Source organism: Tamandua tetradactyla, assembly GCF_023851605.1.
Source record: "Tamandua tetradactyla isolate mTamTet1 chromosome 1 unlocalized genomic scaffold, mTamTet1.pri SUPER_1_unloc_1, whole genome shotgun sequence".
NCBI lineage: Eukaryota > Metazoa > Chordata > Mammalia > Pilosa > Myrmecophagidae > Tamandua > Tamandua tetradactyla.
In genome coordinates, this window is record NW_027518237.1 from 2,510,482 (window position 1) to 2,521,327 (window position 10,846).

Below are 10,846 nucleotides of genomic sequence, written 5' to 3' on the forward strand. Positions count from 1 at the left end.
GCTTAATGAATCAGGAAGACAGGAGGGAAAGCTAACAGATGATGTTGCTTGTGCATGCCTTTCTAGATGACAGAGAAACCCTGACCATGTTTGCCAGGTCTTCACTTGAGAGAGAAACCCTGAACTTCATTGGCCTTCTTGAACCATGGTATCTTTCTCTGGATGCTTTAGATTGGACGTTTCTGTAGGCTTGTTTTAATTGTGACATTTCCACAGCCTAAAAATTGTTGTCTTGCAACTTTGTAAGTTCCCCCTTTTAAAGGTATTCCATTTCTGGTTTATTGCATTCCACAGCTAGCAAATAAGAACATGTATCAAACTCTGCTTTGGCTGAGAAATACAGACAATATGACTGTCAAAATACTGCCCTTCTAAAGATTCAGGAAACAACTAAATCCTAGATAATAGAGAGAAACTGACTTTCAGGATATACCCATGAAGATAATCAAATGATCAGATACCAGTAAAAAAATAACAAAGCATGCTAAAACTTAAGAAGAAAATGGCTAGTCAAAGAAACAAATCAAAAGTCAGAGGATATTGAATGTAGTATAACTAATCAAAGATGTGCAAATATCCTGAATCAATTCAAAGAAAGATAAAGAAAATGTGCATAAAAAAATAAAGGATATTAACAATACATTAGAAGAGCATAAAAAATTTTGAAAGAATGCATGGAAAAAACCCAGAAATTATGGAAATAAAAGACACTGAAGATGAAATTATAAATATTCTACAGACACACCATAACAGATTTGAAAAGGTGGAAGGGAGAAACAGCAAGATAAAATGCAGATCAATCAAATTGAAAAGACAAAAGAACAAATGACTCAGAAATGGAAAAATTTGAGCAGAGTCTCCCAGAAAGGTGTGACAACACAAAATGTTCATATATGAATCATGTATGTCCCAGAAGAATAGAAAGGGATAGGGGCCAGAAAGAATATTCAAAGAAATAATGGCTGAAAATTTCCCAACCCTTATAAAAGACATAAATACTCAAATACAAGACGTCCAACATTCTCCAAGCAGAGTAAATCCAAATAGACCCACTCTAAACCACATAGTACTCTGAATGTCAAATACCAAAGAGAAGTAGAAAATTCTGAAAGCAGTTAGAGAAAAGTGGTTCACCACATACAAAGGAAACAAAAAAAAACTAAATGCTAATGTATCATCAGACACCATGGAGGTAAGAAGTTAGTGGTATGGTTTAACTGAATTAGAGAAAAATTTCCAGTCAAGAATATTCTATCTAGCAATCCTGTCCTTCAAAAATGGGGGACAATTAAAATATTCTCAGATAAACATAAGCTGAAAGAGGTTGTTAATAGAAGACACCACATATTAATAAAAGGTGAATACTTGGTGAATGCCAAGAAGAAATAACAGTAAAAAAAATCTATGGTCCTAAACAAGGTGAACCAAAATATATGACACAGACACTGGCAAAACTGAAGGCAGTTAATAGACAACATACCATAATATCAGGACACTTCAAATACCACTCTTTCCAAAAGATGGAATGTCTAAACAGAGAATCAATAAAGAAACAGAAACTCTAAAAATGTAATAAATAAACTAGCCCTAAAAGATATGTGTAGAAGATTGTACCCCTAAAGATCAGGGTATACATTCTTCTCAAGGGCTTGTGGAACAATCTCCAGGATAGACTTTACGCTAGGGCAGAAAACAGATCTAAATAATTTTTAAATTGAAATTATACAAGCTATAAGTCCATAACAAACAGAACCAGAAAATACAACGTATATGCAGGTTAAACAACACAATCTTAAAAATCTAGTGTGCCAATGAAGAAAATGCTAGGTAAATTAGTATATAACTTGACACGAATTAAAATAAGTCAGTGCTGACAGTGACATGGATAGCCTTAAATGCCTATGTTAAGAAGGAAAAAAGAGCTAAATTGTATGCTGTAATTGAACAACTGGAGAAACTAGAGAAAGAAAAGCAAACTAATCCCAAAGCCAACAGAAGGAAGGAGATAACAACATTAGAGCAGAAATTAATGAAATTGAGGATAAAAATAGATTCAGTAAATTCAGAGTGTGGTTATTTGAGAAGATTAATGAAAATAAAAAGAAACATTAGCTAGCTGACAAAGACAAAAAGAGAGAAACTGCAAATAAAATCAGAAATGAAAGGGAAGGCATCAACCCAGACATTGAAGAACTAAAAAAGATCATAAGTGGTTACTATGAACAGCTTCCTAAAAATGCACTTTTGTCCTACACCAACTCAAGAAATAGAAATCCTTATCAGATCAACCACAAGTAAAGTGAGGAGATCTGTCATCAAAATCTACCAACAAAGAAAAGCTCAGGACTAGATAGCTTCAAAAGCAAATTTTATCAAGTGTTCCAAGAATAGTTAATATCATTCCTGCTTAAACACTTTCAAAAAATTAAAGAGGAAAACCTACCTAACCCATTCTATGAAGCTAATGTCACCTTAGTACCAAAGCCAGGTTAAGAAGTTACAAGAAAAGAAAACTCAAGACATATGTCTCTAATAAATATAGATAAATGTAGATTAAAATTTCCTCAGCAAAATGCTGTAAATAGAATCAAACACCATATTAAAGAATTAAATATCATGACCAAGTGGCTTTTACCTCAGGAATGCAAGGGTGGTTCAACACAGGGAATCAATTAACATAATACACCACATTAATAATTAAAAGGGAAAATCCACATGATCATCTAGACTGACTCAGAAAAGGAATTTTGGAAAATTCAGCCTCATTTCATGATTAAAGCATTTCAAAATATACAAATTAAAGGAAACTTTCTGGACATGATAATGGGTATATATTTGAAACCCACAGCCAATATCATACCTAATGGTAAGAGTCTGAAAGCTTTCCCTCTAAGATCTGGAACAAGATAAGAATGCGAACTGTTACTACTACTACATTGCACTAGAAGTCCTAGTTACAGCAATTAGGTAAGAAAAAGAAATAAAAGATATCCAAATTGGAAATTAAGAAGTAAAACTGTAGCTATTTGCCGAAGACATGATCCTTTATTTAGAAATTCCATAAAAATTACAACAAGCTACTTGAGCTTATAAAACTTTCAGGAAATTGGCAGGATATATTATCTACATGCAAAAATTCTATGATGTTTTATAAACTGGTAATGAGCTATCTTGGAAGGTAGTTGTGCTAATTTGAATCTGTGTGGACTCTAGAAAATCCATGACCTTTACTCGTCATTCAGTATTGCTAACTTGGAGGTAGCAAAATAGGAACGAGTTTTTATTGTTCCCATGTAAACATGACTCACCGGATTGTGGATATTATCTTTTGATTAGAGGGAGATATGACTCCACCCATTCCAGGTGGGTATTGATTAGTTTACAGGAATCCTTTAAAAGAGAAAGCATTTTTGAGGGAATCCCCTTTTACAGCCATGACAGAGCCATTAGAACTTCAGGAGTCCACCAGTCAGTGACCATTGGAGATGAAGTAAGAGAATGCCTCTGGGGTAGCTTCATGAAACAAGAAACCTGGAGAGAAAATTAGCAGAGGTTACCTTGTTCACCATGTGCCTTTTCAATTGAGAGAGAAACCCTGAACTTCATCAACCTTTCTTGAGTAAAGGTATTTGTTGGTACCTTAATTTGGACATGTTTATAGATGTGCTTTAATTGGGATATTTTCATGGCCTTAGAACTTAATAAATTTCCCTTTTTAAAAGCCGTTCCATTTCTGTATCATATTCTTACAGCTAGCAAACCAGAACAATAGTCAAGGAAAAAGATTCAATTACTGTAATGCCTAAATATCTAGGAATAAACTTATTTTTGATGATCTTACATCATCTAGAATGGCCATTATTAAAAAAAAGAACTCTGCAAGTGCTGGACAGGATATAGAGAAGTATGTACACTCATGAACTGTTGGTGAGAATGAAAAATGGTGCAATTGCTCTGGAAAGCAGATTGGTGTTTCCTCAGGAAGCTAAATATAGAATTACCACATGGTCTATCAATCTTAATGCTAGGCATATATTCTGATGAATAGAAGGAAGGGAAATGAATGGAAATTTTTCACATTGTGTTTATAGTAGCATTACTGACAATTGCCAAGAGATGAAGATGGCCAAAATATCCATCAATGATGAGTGATTAAACAAACTGTGGGATACACATATGATGTAATATTACACATCATAGTACACTAAAGTCATGAAGTATGCAACAACTTTGATAAGGTTGACAACATTATGTTGAGTAAAATAAACTAGAGAAATAATGTATGTTCTCGCTAATATGAACCAATTATAATAAAGAAATTCTGAGGGTTAAAGTTGGGAACACTGATTAGCAGGAGATAGAAAGATGATAGAACTTGATGGTGAAAGATTACAGAACATTCAACCAGATTGATTGTAAAGATCCAGAAATAGCACAGTGATATTTGATGATTGCACAATATTGTAAGTATACTGAAGAAAACTGAAGGTGATTATGGTTGAAAGAGAAAGGACAGGGGTTTGTATGAAGTCAGAGTGAAAAATAAAGGGTAAAAATTAGGGCTATATGCAATAGTGAAACCTAGTGTGGGCAATGATGGTGATTGATTGTGCAAATATAAGAAAGTTCTTGCTTAAGGATTACAGTTAAAGGTTACCATTGTAAGGTCCTAAACAGTAGACAGTATCTAGAAAAATACAATTAATGCAAACTAGGGTCTATGAGTAACAGTAACATTGTAGTATTCTTTTGTTATTCGTGACAAAGACAACATACCAAAGTTAAATGCAATAATGAGGGATATATTATGGAGAGGCATTGGATTCTCATTGTTGGTACTGTTTCTCTATTTTATTCTTGTCCATTTTTCTTTTCTTCTCTTCTTCTCTCTTTGTGGAAAGAATGAAAATTTTCTCATTTATATACTGGTGAATGCATAAGTATGTGATTATACTTTAAGGATAACTAGGTGATTATACGACAGAGAAGAAGAATGGAGTGACCCTTCTCAAGGTCAGTGTGGTGGGGCCATAGGAGAGTAAATGTCCTTCAACACCACTAGTAGACAAAAACTTAGAAGTAAAAGCAGGGACCAAATACACATTTGCACTCAGGCATTGATGGTGGTATTTTTTATGATTTGCAATGGACGGGGGTGGGTAAGGTACATTGACTGATGAATGGAAAGGTGATACATGCTGTATACTACAGTGGAATAATGAGTGGCTGCAGGAAGAAATGAAGCTGTGTGACATGCAAGTAGAAAATAAACCTTGGAGAAATTATGTGGAATAAAATAAGCCAGAAAATAAATGGACACATATTATATGGTCTCATTAATATCAAATAAATCTGAGCAAACCCTGAGAACTAATTTGAGTGCATAGGTTCTCAGGGGATAGAAGTTGGCAGGGATTGGGCAATCAATGATTATGGAATACAGATGTTTAAATGACTCATTGTAAAGGATTTTTGATTGGAAGCTCTTGGAAGTCACATCTAATCCTGAACTTTAACTGTTATTTCTAAGTTCTGAGGTGCTCTACTCCTTACATATAACTTGCATTTCCCTGGAACAGTGGGTATTTTGGGGACACCTGAGACTCAGAATTCATGTTCTGCAACTCTGAAAGTCCGCATTATTCCATAAAGAAACTGATAAAGAAGCAAAAATAGGAATCAGACTTCAATTGGTGATATGTACATAATGATCCTGGTTAGGACTAAGATAAATCAAAATAAAGGTCGAAGGATGATATTGTCTGTATTTTAAACTTTCAACCTCTGTTCGAGACCAAAGTTGAGATGTTTATTTGGTGAAACTTTAAATTTTCTATAGTACATTATCTAATATAATCTGTCTAGTGAGTTAATATATACAACCTAATTTCATGGAACCTAGAATAAAGAATGAGTTCTTACTATTCTGAGCAGGATAATGTAATAAACAGATACATTCCAGCATATTTTGGGTAAAGATAAAAATGTATTGACACAGTCACCTTAAGGAACTGGGTAAAAGGGTGGGTGAATTAAACATACACACCTGGGGAAATCCTGATATTGTCTTAGGAAGTGTTTATCCCAAACTTAATAAACCAATGCTTGATATTGAAGTCTGCCCTTTTGAAACTTATTTCTGGAATGACAAAGCTAAACCTGAATGCAATTATGCCTAAAAGTCACCCCTAGAGATCCTCTTTTGTTGTTCATATGTTGCCATCTCTCTTTAAGCCAACTCTGCAAGTTAATTATCCTCCCCCATGTGAAGTTTCACATGACTCATAGGGTATGTATAAGTCTCCCTGAAAAATGTGGGAAATGACTCCCATGTATGAGTCTGGTCGTGGCATCATGGGATTGAGAATGACGAAAAGAATGGAAAGAAATGGAACAAAATAAAGTTTCAGGGGCTAAGAGATTTCAAATAGAAGTGCCAGAACATTCTGGAGGTTACTCTTATGCAAGTTTTAGCCAGAATTTCAAACAAATACACTATGCCGTGCACAAACAAACACTATTCCTGAAAACCCTAAGGAGTGCCCAGGGTACTCCATATAAGTCTCTATAAAGTTATCACTTAGTACGTTTGTTTTTCTCAGAAAATTAATGCCTTTATGTTATTCATAGTCCAGATAAGTACTGAAACCCAGAGGTATCATTCTCTCTAAGAATGTTCATTACTACACCCCAGAAGTTGAACTCCAATTTCCAGCATGATGAAAGGAAAATAGTCATTGTTCAGAAATCCAAGAATTTTTGAGAGAAAGATCAAAGGAAAGGAAAGAGGTTTAACTGGGAGGTATAACTGGGAGGTTAAATAATAAAACTGTGACAATCGACTCATTATATAGATACTCTTTTTAGATTCTAGTGTTCTAGAATAGCCAGAAGGAAATACCTGAATTTGTGAGCTGCAATCTAGTAGCCCTTATCTTTGAAAATGATTGTATAACTATATTGCTGAGAAAAGGGAGTTGTTAGTTTTTGCATGGATCTGTTTTGGAATGATTATTTTTGTTCCATTGATTTTATGTGTGTTTATGTCTGTGTGTGTATGTGTCAATACCACATAGTCTTAATTAACCCACCTCTATTGTAATTCTTAAAATAGTTATATTTCAATACTAGATGTCAGTAACAGGGAGGGGTAGATTTCATGGGATGATTAGTGTCTTCTTTTTTCATTTAATTTATTTTTCTGTAGTAATGCAAATGTTCTAAAAATGATAATGGTGATGAATACACAGCTACGTGATGATATTGTGAACCCAACGATCGTATATTTTGGATGGTGTTCTAGTTTTCTAGCTGCTGGAATGTGATATACCAGAAACAGAATGGCTTTTAAAAGGAGAAATTTATTAACTTGCAAGTTTACAGTTCTCAGGCAGTGAAAATGCCTAAATTAAAACAAATCTATAAAAATGTCCAAATTATGGCACCAACAAGAAGTTACCTTCACTCAAGAGAGGCTGATGAAATTCAGGGCTTCCCTCTCAACTGGAAAGGCACGTACTGAATAAGATGACATCTGTGAGCTTTCTCTACAGGCTTTTTGTTTCATGAAGCTCCCCTAGGGGCATATTCTTTCTTCATCTCCAATGGTCTCTGGCTGTGTGGGTTCTCATGGCTCTCCAAAATGTTTCCTCTTTTAGAGGATTCTAGTAAAATAATCAAGATCCACCTGGAATGGGTGGAGTCACATCTCCTTCTAATCAAAGGTTAATATCCACAATTGGGTGAGTCACATCACCATGGTAATAATCTAATCAAGTTCCCAAGATACAGTACTGAATAAGGATTAAAAGAAACAGCTGTGTCCACAAGATGGATCAGGATTAAAACATGTTTTTTCTAGGTACATAATCCTTTCAAACTGGCACACATGGGTTCTAAGACAGGTGAGAAAATCTCAATAAGAATATATAAGGGAAAAAAGGCAAAAAATACATTGCTAAAAGATATAAAAGAATAACTGAACTAATGAAAAGACATTCCATTTTCATGTATTGGAAGGCTAAATGTCATTAAGATCTCAATTTTACCTAAATTGATCTACAGATTTAAGGTAGACCAATCAAAATCCTAACTGACAACTTTACAGAATTGGAGAAACTAATTTTCAATTTCATTTGGAAAGGTAAGGGGCTTTGAATATCCAAAACTAACTTGAAACAGACGAAGGAACTGGGAGGTATCATGCTTCCTGAATTTAAAGCATATTATAAAGCCCCAATGGTTAACCCAGATTTGTACTGGCATAATGATAGACATTTGCTTAATGGAACTGAATTGAGAATTTGGAAATAGACTCTCAGATATATGGTCAGTTGATTTTTGGTCAGGCCCCCAAGTCCACTCAACTGGGAAAGAACTGTCCCTTCAATAAATAGTGATGAGATAACTGGATATCCATAATCAACGAATGAAAGAGGACCACTATCTTATCACACCCTATACAAAAAATTAACTCAAAATGTTTCTAAGACATAGATATAAGAACAAATACCATAAAACTCCTAAAAGAAAATAGTAGGAAACAATTTCAGATCTAGTGATCTGTGGTAGTTTCTTAGACCTTACACCTAAATCACAAGAAATGAAAGAAAAAATATTTAAATGGGACTTCCTCAAAATCAAATACTTCAGTACTTCAAAGGACTTTGAAAAAGGGTTGGCAAGGTAGTCATCTCAATGGGAGAAAACATTTGGAAACCATATATCTGATAAGGGTTTGATATCTAGTATGTATATACAAAAATCCTAGAATGTAACAATAAAAAGACAAAGAACCTATTTTTTAAAAATGGGCAAAAGACATGAATAGATATTTCTCCATAGAGGAAAAATAGATGACTAAAAAATTATAGATGAAAAGAAGATCATCTCCACCAGCTATTAAGGAAATGAAAACTCAACTGCAATGGGATATCATATACCTATTAGAAAGACCACCATTAAAAAACATGAAACTGCAAGTAATTGAGAGGATGTGAGAAATTGGAATCCTTATTCAATGCTAGTGGGAATGTAAAATATTACAGTCACTGTGGACGACAGTTTGAAGGTTCCTCAAGAAGCTAAATACAGAGTTGCCTCATGACCTGAAAATGCCACTATGTGGGATATTGCCAGATCTGAAAGCAGGTACATGAACAGGAATTTGGACACTTGCTCCAAATGGCATTATTCACAATTGCCAAATGATAAAAACAGCCTACGTGTCCATCAACAGATGAATGCAGGAAAGAAATGTAATAAAGACATAGATCATTTTCAAGACCTTCAACACCCCTTCAACAAATGTTCATGGCCGTCCAGGCTGTGCTGTCCTTGTACACCTCCTGTCATACAATGGGCATTGTCATGGACTCTGGGGATGGGGTCATCCACACTGTGCTCATCTACAAGGACTATGCCATGCCCTACAACATCCTTCATCTGGACCTGGCTGGCTGGGACCTGGTGGACTACCTCATGAAGAGCCTAACCTAGTATAGTTACATCCTCACAACCACAGCCAAGCAGGAGATCATGCATGACATCAAGGAGAAAATCTTCTACTTCACCCTGGAGTTTGAGGAGGAGATAGTCACTGATGACTTATCCTCCTCCTTGGAGAAGAGCTAAGAGCTTCCTAACAGGCAGGCCATCACCATAGGCAATGAGCAATTCTGCTATATTGAGAACCTCTTCCAGCCCTCCTTCCTTGGCATGGAATACTGGGCATCCACGAGACTACCATCAACTCCATCATGAAGTGTGACATGTACAGCCACAGGGACCTCTACACAAACATGGTGCTGTCTGGCAGGCCCACCATGCACCCCAACATCACTGACAGTATGCAGAAGGAGATAACAATGCTGATGCCCAGGACAATGAAGATCAAGGCCATTGCCCTACCTTAGCGCAAGTACTCTGTGAATTGGTGGGCCATCCTGGCCTGGCTGTCCGCCTTCCAGCAGATGTGGATCAGCAAGCAGGAGTATGATGAGTCCTGCCCCTCTATCATCCACTGCAAATGTTTCTAGACAGACTGCTAGCTGTGTTACAACCTTTCTTGACAAAATCTAACTTGCATAGAAAATGATATGAGATTAGCATGGATTTACTTGTTTCATTTTATTTTGTTTTTTGGTTTTTAAAAAATTTCTGTTGTTTTTGGCACTTGACTCAGGATTTGACAACTGAAAGAGTGAAGGCTTGCTTGGAACCAGCATCCCCAAAGTTCTACAAATGTGGCCAAGGACTTTGTACATTATTTTTTCAAGTCCTTCCAAATACCATGAGATGTATTGCTACAGGAAGTTTCTCACCTTCCCAGAAGCTGCCCACTTCTCTCCAAGGAGAATGGCCCAGTCCTCACTCACATTCACACCAGGGAGAGTGACAGCTTTGCTTTTCTCTAAACTATGTCATCCAAATCAAAGAAAAAATTTTCTGCCTAAATACTTGTCCTTTTCTTATTTTTAATGGTCAACATCATGCCCTCTCCTTTTTTTCTGCCCTAACATTAGATGTTTGAAGGCTTTTGGTCTCCCTGGGAGTTGGTCATGTTGTGGAGGCAGCCAGGGCTTACCTGTACACTGACTTCAGACCATTCCAAAAGAAGTGCACACCTGAAAGGGGGAAAAATGAATGAATGTACTTGAGACTATATAAAGCATTTTTAGAATATATTTAAGAATATATAAAATAGATATTATAAAAAGTGATATGAAGCATTAAAACTAGCAAATGCTATTTGAAAATATACTTTAAGACCAACTAAAAAATGGAATAATTCATTCTGAAAAATGTGTATCCATAATAGATTTAAAAAATAATTTCTACATATTTG

At 35.5% G+C, this 10,846-nt stretch overlaps 1 pseudogene; it reads left to right on the forward strand.

The window, feature by feature from the left end:
- Positions 1-1,186: 1,186 nt before the first annotated feature.
- On the forward strand, positions 1,187-10,037 carry LOC143672682 (actin, cytoplasmic 1 pseudogene; annotated as a pseudogene).
- The last annotated feature ends 809 nt before the right edge of the window (positions 10,038-10,846 follow it).